The sequence below is a fragment of the Thalassophryne amazonica genome, chromosome 12, assembly GCF_902500255.1.
Source record: "Thalassophryne amazonica chromosome 12, fThaAma1.1, whole genome shotgun sequence".
NCBI classification, from domain to species: domain Eukaryota; kingdom Metazoa; phylum Chordata; class Actinopteri; order Batrachoidiformes; family Batrachoididae; genus Thalassophryne; species Thalassophryne amazonica.
Window position 1 is genome coordinate 15444771 of NC_047114.1, and position 6000 is coordinate 15450770.

General features: G+C 42.6%; 1 protein-coding gene across 1 annotated transcript in view; it reads right to left on the reverse strand.

Annotated features, from left to right (window-relative positions):
• tmem70 (transmembrane protein 70) overlaps positions 1 to 5637 on the reverse strand; it is a 30730-nt gene extending 25093 nt beyond the window's left edge. The window contains exons 1-2 of the mRNA XM_034183806.1: positions 5631 to 5637; positions 1798 to 1800 (exon numbers count right to left, since the gene is read on the reverse strand). The gene's annotated coding sequence lies outside the window, so the exon portion shown is untranslated. The remainder of the gene's footprint in view (positions 1 to 1797; positions 1801 to 5630) is intronic.
• Between the last annotated feature and the right edge of the window lie 363 nt (positions 5638 to 6000).

Sequence of the window (6000 nt, forward strand, 5' to 3'; positions counted from 1 at the left end):
AGATCTAGAATTTAGGTAAAGTTGAGGCCTCGGCACGCTCCATTTCCTAATAAAATGAATTAAAAGAGTAAAGAGTCTGGACTTGAAAGTCTCCACAGTTTTATTGACACAGGGAGATCATTCCACAGAACAGGGGCATGATAAGACAAAGCTCTATGACCCGCAGACTTCTTATTCACCCTAGGGACACAAAGTAGTCCTGCACCCTGAGAACGCAAAGCCCAGGCCCGTACGTAAGGTTTAATTAGGTCAGCTAGGTAGGGAGGTGCCAGTCCATGAACAAATTTATAGACTAGTAGCAGAACCTTAAAATCTGATCTCACTGGGACAGGAGGCCAGTGAAGGGATGCCAAAATGGGTGTAATGTGGTCGAACTTTCTGCTTCGTGTCAAAAGTCTGGCAGCAGCATTTTGAACCAATTGGAGAGCCCTAATGCTGGACTGTGGTAAACCAGAAAACAGAACATTGCAGTAGTCCAATGTAGAAGAGATAAACACATGAATCAGGGTCTCAGCATCAGCCATAGACAGGATGGGATGAATCTTCGCTATATTTCGCAGGTGGAAGAAAGCAGTCCTCGTAATATTTCTAATGTGGAGGTCAAAGGACAATGTAGGATCAAAAATTACCCCAAGGTTCCTCACTTTGTCAGTGTGATGTATGACACATGAGCCTAGGCTAAGCATTAGCTGGTCAAATTGATGCCGATGTCTTACTGGACCAAGAACCATCATTTCAGTCTTATCAGAGTTTAAAAGTAGGAAGTTTCTAGACATCCAACTTCTCACTGATGCAAGGCAATCTTCTAAGGATTTTATGTGAATGAGATTACCAGCAGTTATCGGCATGTATAACTGAGTATCATCAGCATAGCAGTGAAAGGTAATCCCAAAACACCACAATATGTGCCCAAGGGGTGCTATATAAAGGGAGAAAAGCAGGGGGCCTAAGATGGACCCCTGTGGAACCCCAAATTTTATGTCACTAAGGTTAGAGGTAGTGTTACTGTACAAAACACAGTGAGAACGACTGGTCAAGTATGACGTCAACCATGCAAGGGCACTCCCAGTAATCCCAAAGGGATTTTCCAGTGCTGTATTCTTCAGGTAGTCGTAAAAGTAATTGAAGCAGATCCCACCAAACTGTAAATATGTTCTGTAAGCTGAGGTCTACCTGTCTCCCCTGCAGCTGACTGGAAAGTAGTTGTCTATGTTGTTGGTACTTTGCACACTGTATAAGAGCATGCTTGACGGTCTCTTAACTGTCACTGCATTTGCAGGTTCCGTCAGTTAATAATCTTAACCAGTGAGCTATTCAGTCCTGTGTGACCAGTCCTCAGTCTTGAGAACACATCCTCCTCTCTTTTGTTTCGGCATGTGCACCTTCCCCTGCCAACAGTACGTTGAATACTATGGAAATGGCACTCTGTGTTGCCACTTGCTAATGCCTTTAGCTTTGACCATACTCTTCAGTTCTCCTTTGCTGTGTCTGATGTCAATATCAGCTGTGGACTTTCGTGCTGCTTGCTTGGTAAACTTATCAGCCAGTTCATTTCCTTAAACCCCTATATGAGCCGGAGTCCATATAAATAATGTGACAACTCCTAATTTCGTGAAATTATTTGTCAAGGATACTATGTCATATACAAAATCCTGTCTAGTTTCAGATTGTATGTTTTTAAGGCTGAAATGTTTAGCCTAGGAACGACATAGGCTACCCCAACCCCCCTATCTGTTTTTTTTTTATGCGTCGACATAGACAACAGTACTCTCACTATACTTTTCACACAGAAAGCACACTCTCATGCTGTTCTTCCAGTAGCCCAAAGTCAATGTTCAGACATGTAAATAACCATGGAGATGTCACTGGGGAGACTACAGTAGGCGAAATCTTAACACTGTTTAGGTTGATCTCCTCTACCTTCCGTTTGATTATCCACCCAAAGCTTCTGACAGCAGCAGTCTCTCTCTCTCGACATAGTGATAGCACTGACTGGGTCACATGGCTACCATCATGTCCCCTTAGGTTTGCCCAATACACTAGAGCCAATTGGTCTCTCCTAAGGTGTAACGTCTCTCCCATCTCAAGCTGGATGGCTGCAACTGGAGTATAGTTTTCCAAAGCGTAGACGAAGGGCTTGATGTTGGACAACATCCAGCAGTTTCAGTGACGTAGAAGCTGACCCATACACCATGCAGCCATAGTCCAACACTGACCTTATCAGACCAATATAAATAGTCTTCAGTGCTGATCTGCCACCCCCCCCCCCCCCCCCAAGTCCACACCACACAAAACATTCATCAACCATCTTTTTAAAGTCCTATCAAACCATAGGCCCAGGTATTTAAACAACTCAACCTTCTCCAAGTCTTTACCAGCAAGTTGTAATTTCAGGTCCGGTAGTGTTCTTTTCTTAGTAAACAGTACAAATTTTGTTTTAACCTCCGATATCCTAAAACCCCATTTAAGAGACCACTCTTGTACTGTATTTACGGCTTCTTGCATCGTATTCATAATCTAAGGTACAGTTTTTTTCCAGATTGCCCCAATATCTGCAAACAGTGCCACACTCACATAGGTTTGAATGTCAACAAACATTCCATTAACAAGAATAGAAAATAATAATGGACTGATAATATTCCCCTGTGGAGTACCGTTGTCTACTTGATAGCAGTTACTCAAGATCCCATTTACCTTCACTGTTATTGATCTATCAGACACAAAAGCCTTCACCCACTGAAACATTAACATTAATGCCCAACTGGTTTAATTTAATTAGAAAGCCATCCTTCCACAACATGTCATATGCTTTTTCAATGTCAAAGAAAACAGCTATCACAGATTCTCTGTTAACTTGTGTCTTTCTAACATCATCCTCCAAATGAAGAAGTGGATCCATTGTCCCTCTGCCTTTCCTGAACCCACTTTGGTAACTCTCCAGTTTACCATCGCACAGTAAATTTTGCAGAGTAAAATATACTCTGCCGGGATAACATTTGGTCCCAGTCTGCTGAGAAGGATAAGCGCATTCAGTGTCTGGAATGCAGAGTTGCGGACCTGGAACAGTACACCAGCGTGAATGATGTGATTGTCACCGGGCTCAAAATCAAACCCCGGTCATACGTGCGGGCGGTGACCACGGAGAGCGAGGGGGGAGAGCCCAGTGAGCTGGATGTTAGTTACATGGAGAAACAGGTGGCTGAGTTTCTATGGTCCAAGGAGATCGAGTTGGACCGTAATAACATCGAGGCCTGCCACCCTCTGTCCAGGAGAAATGCCAGTGAGAAACCAGCCGTAATACTCGGGTTCACAAACAGAAAATACAAACTCTCCCTGCTGAAACAAGGAAGAAAGCTGAAGGGAACGAATGTCTTCATGAATGAGTACTTTGCCAAACACAACTCTGATATAGCCTGGAAAGCACAACAACTCAAAAAAACAGAAAAAAAAAAAAAACTCAAAACACATTGGGCCTCATGTATCAATGTGCATACGGCGATATTTGAGCATATATGGGGTGTACGCCAAAACGGCTGCGCTACTTGGCATTTATCAATGTGGTCGTTGGCGTACGCTGCGCTGAAAATATACACCAGGTCGAGAGGTGGCGTAAATTATACACCAAAATGAACCAGCGCTGGAATCCACATAAAAATGAAACTGATCAACATGATAAACAGTGCCATTATACAAATCAATGCATATGTTACATAAATAACACTTTCCTGATTATACTACATAATAATCTATACAAATCCCGCTTTTGCGGGATTGTTGGTCTATCGAGCACGATCCGTGGCCACAGCGCTGACTGCAAAGAAAGCGCTGCTCACCTTTTTCTCCAGAGCCTGGAGCCAGAGCAGCACTGAGCTTAACTTTATGTGGTGTGATCGTTTTAGACAATGAAATTGATAATTACAACTGTAGTGTTGTCATTCCCTTCACCCGTGCTGCAATCAGGTTGTGTCATCTCCATTCATTTGTCACAATAAAATAAATAAAGAAATACATCTTAAGAATAAAGAAATCTGAAAAATTAGGCGTGTCTTATTAATTCAGCGAGCAAATATCCACATGTCAAGAATTATTGACATGTGAAAAGAGAATACGAGGTCTGTCCATAAAGTATCGTACCTTTTTATTTTTTTTTAAACTATATGGATTTGATTCATATGTTTTCACGTCAGACAAGCTTGAACCCTCGTGCGCATGCGTGAGTTTTTCCACGCCTGTCTGTGACGTCATTCGCCTGTGAGCACGCCTTGTGTAAGGAGTGGTCCCGCCCCGTCGTCGGATTTTCATTGTCTGGAAATGGCGGAATGATTTGGGGTTTTTTTTCCATCAGAATTTTTTCAGAAGCTGTTAGAGACTGGCACCTGGAAACCAGTCGAAAAATTTATCTGGCTTTCAGTGAAAATTTTATGGACTTCACAGAGAATAAGGACTGTAACTACAGCTTTAAGGAAGGCCCACAATGGCGCTCGGCGCGCCGCGCTTCGAGCCGCGACGACAGGCACGAACCACCGGATTATTTCTAAATGGATGGCTGTGTGGAGCTGGGACCGTCGTGTGCACTTTCTCTGGTTATCACAAGAGCTGGACATCAACCATTTTCCGGCAGATTTCACGTTTAACAAGAGATTTTGTCGTGGAAAGCCGCGCGGAGGCTTTGTGCGTCACGACCGATTCGCTGTTCGAGCGAGACAAAGCCAGATAAATTTTTCGAATGGTTTCCAGGTGCCAGTCTCTAACAGCTTCTGAAAAAATTCTGATGGAAAAAAACCCCAAATCATTCTGCCATTTCCAGACAATGAAAATCCGACGACAGGGCGGGACCACTCCTTCCACAAGGCGTGCTCACAGGCGAATGACATCACCGACAAGCGTGGAAAAACTCACGCATGCGCACGAGGGTTCAAGCTTGTCTGACGTGAAAACACATGAATCAAATCCATATAGTTTAAAAAAAAATAAAAAGGTACGATACTTTATGGACAGACCTCGTACAGTGGTCCCTCGCTATAACGCGGTTCACCTTTCGCGGCCTCGCTGTTTCACGGAGTTTTTAGTCCAATTTTGCATGCTTTTTTTTTTTTTTTTACAGTGTTCTGTGTTCTGTTTATAAGAATCTTCTCACCCAGAAGGAAAAAGAGCACCAACAACTACTCATAACTGTTTGTCATTCGGAAACAGACACCTGCAGCGAGGTGTGAGTGGAAAAAGGCATGGCGTCAGGATGCAGAGGTGCAATCTGTGAAATACTGGTCAGTCACTATTAATAATTTCTTATGTGTCCAACCTCGTAGGTTGATCGTTAAAATTAAATTTGTTAGTTCTAAAAGCCATCATAATTATTTATAGGAAAACATTCTATTTTTATTTCTCAAACAAATGTTTGGGCCTGAAAACAGTTTGAACGGTTTGAACTTTGAGAGTGTTTACACATGACAGAAAAGTGAGAAAATGTTCATGCCTGATTGAGAAAGTGCATAAAGTGGTTTTACAGGGTTTTTATAGCTTTAAAACATCTATAATAATTGTAAAAAAAAAAATAACGCTGACTACGTTGCGGTTTCGCGTATTATGGGTTATTTTTTAGAACGTAACTCCCACGATAAACAAGGGGCCACTGTAACACTTTTTTGATTATACTACAAAACAATTGACACGACAGCCGCTTTTGATGCTCTATTGGCACGCGTCGTGATTGGTGCAGTTCTTTTTCTTTGCCGTCTTCCTGGCTTCCATGTCGTAAAATGAGGGCGTGTCTGAAGTGGAGTCCGAATTATTTATGGGTGTGTTTATTATAATTACGATTGTTTTCACCCGCCGCATTTATCAAGGTCACGTCAGGTGTACGCTGGAAATGGGCAGGTGCGCACTGCTTGATACATGTCATGACAACTTTGGTGTACTTCAAATTTACACCGTAAATTTACGCCACAAGTGCGCAACATTGATACACGAGGCCCATTGACTTCAAATTGGAAAGTATTAAAA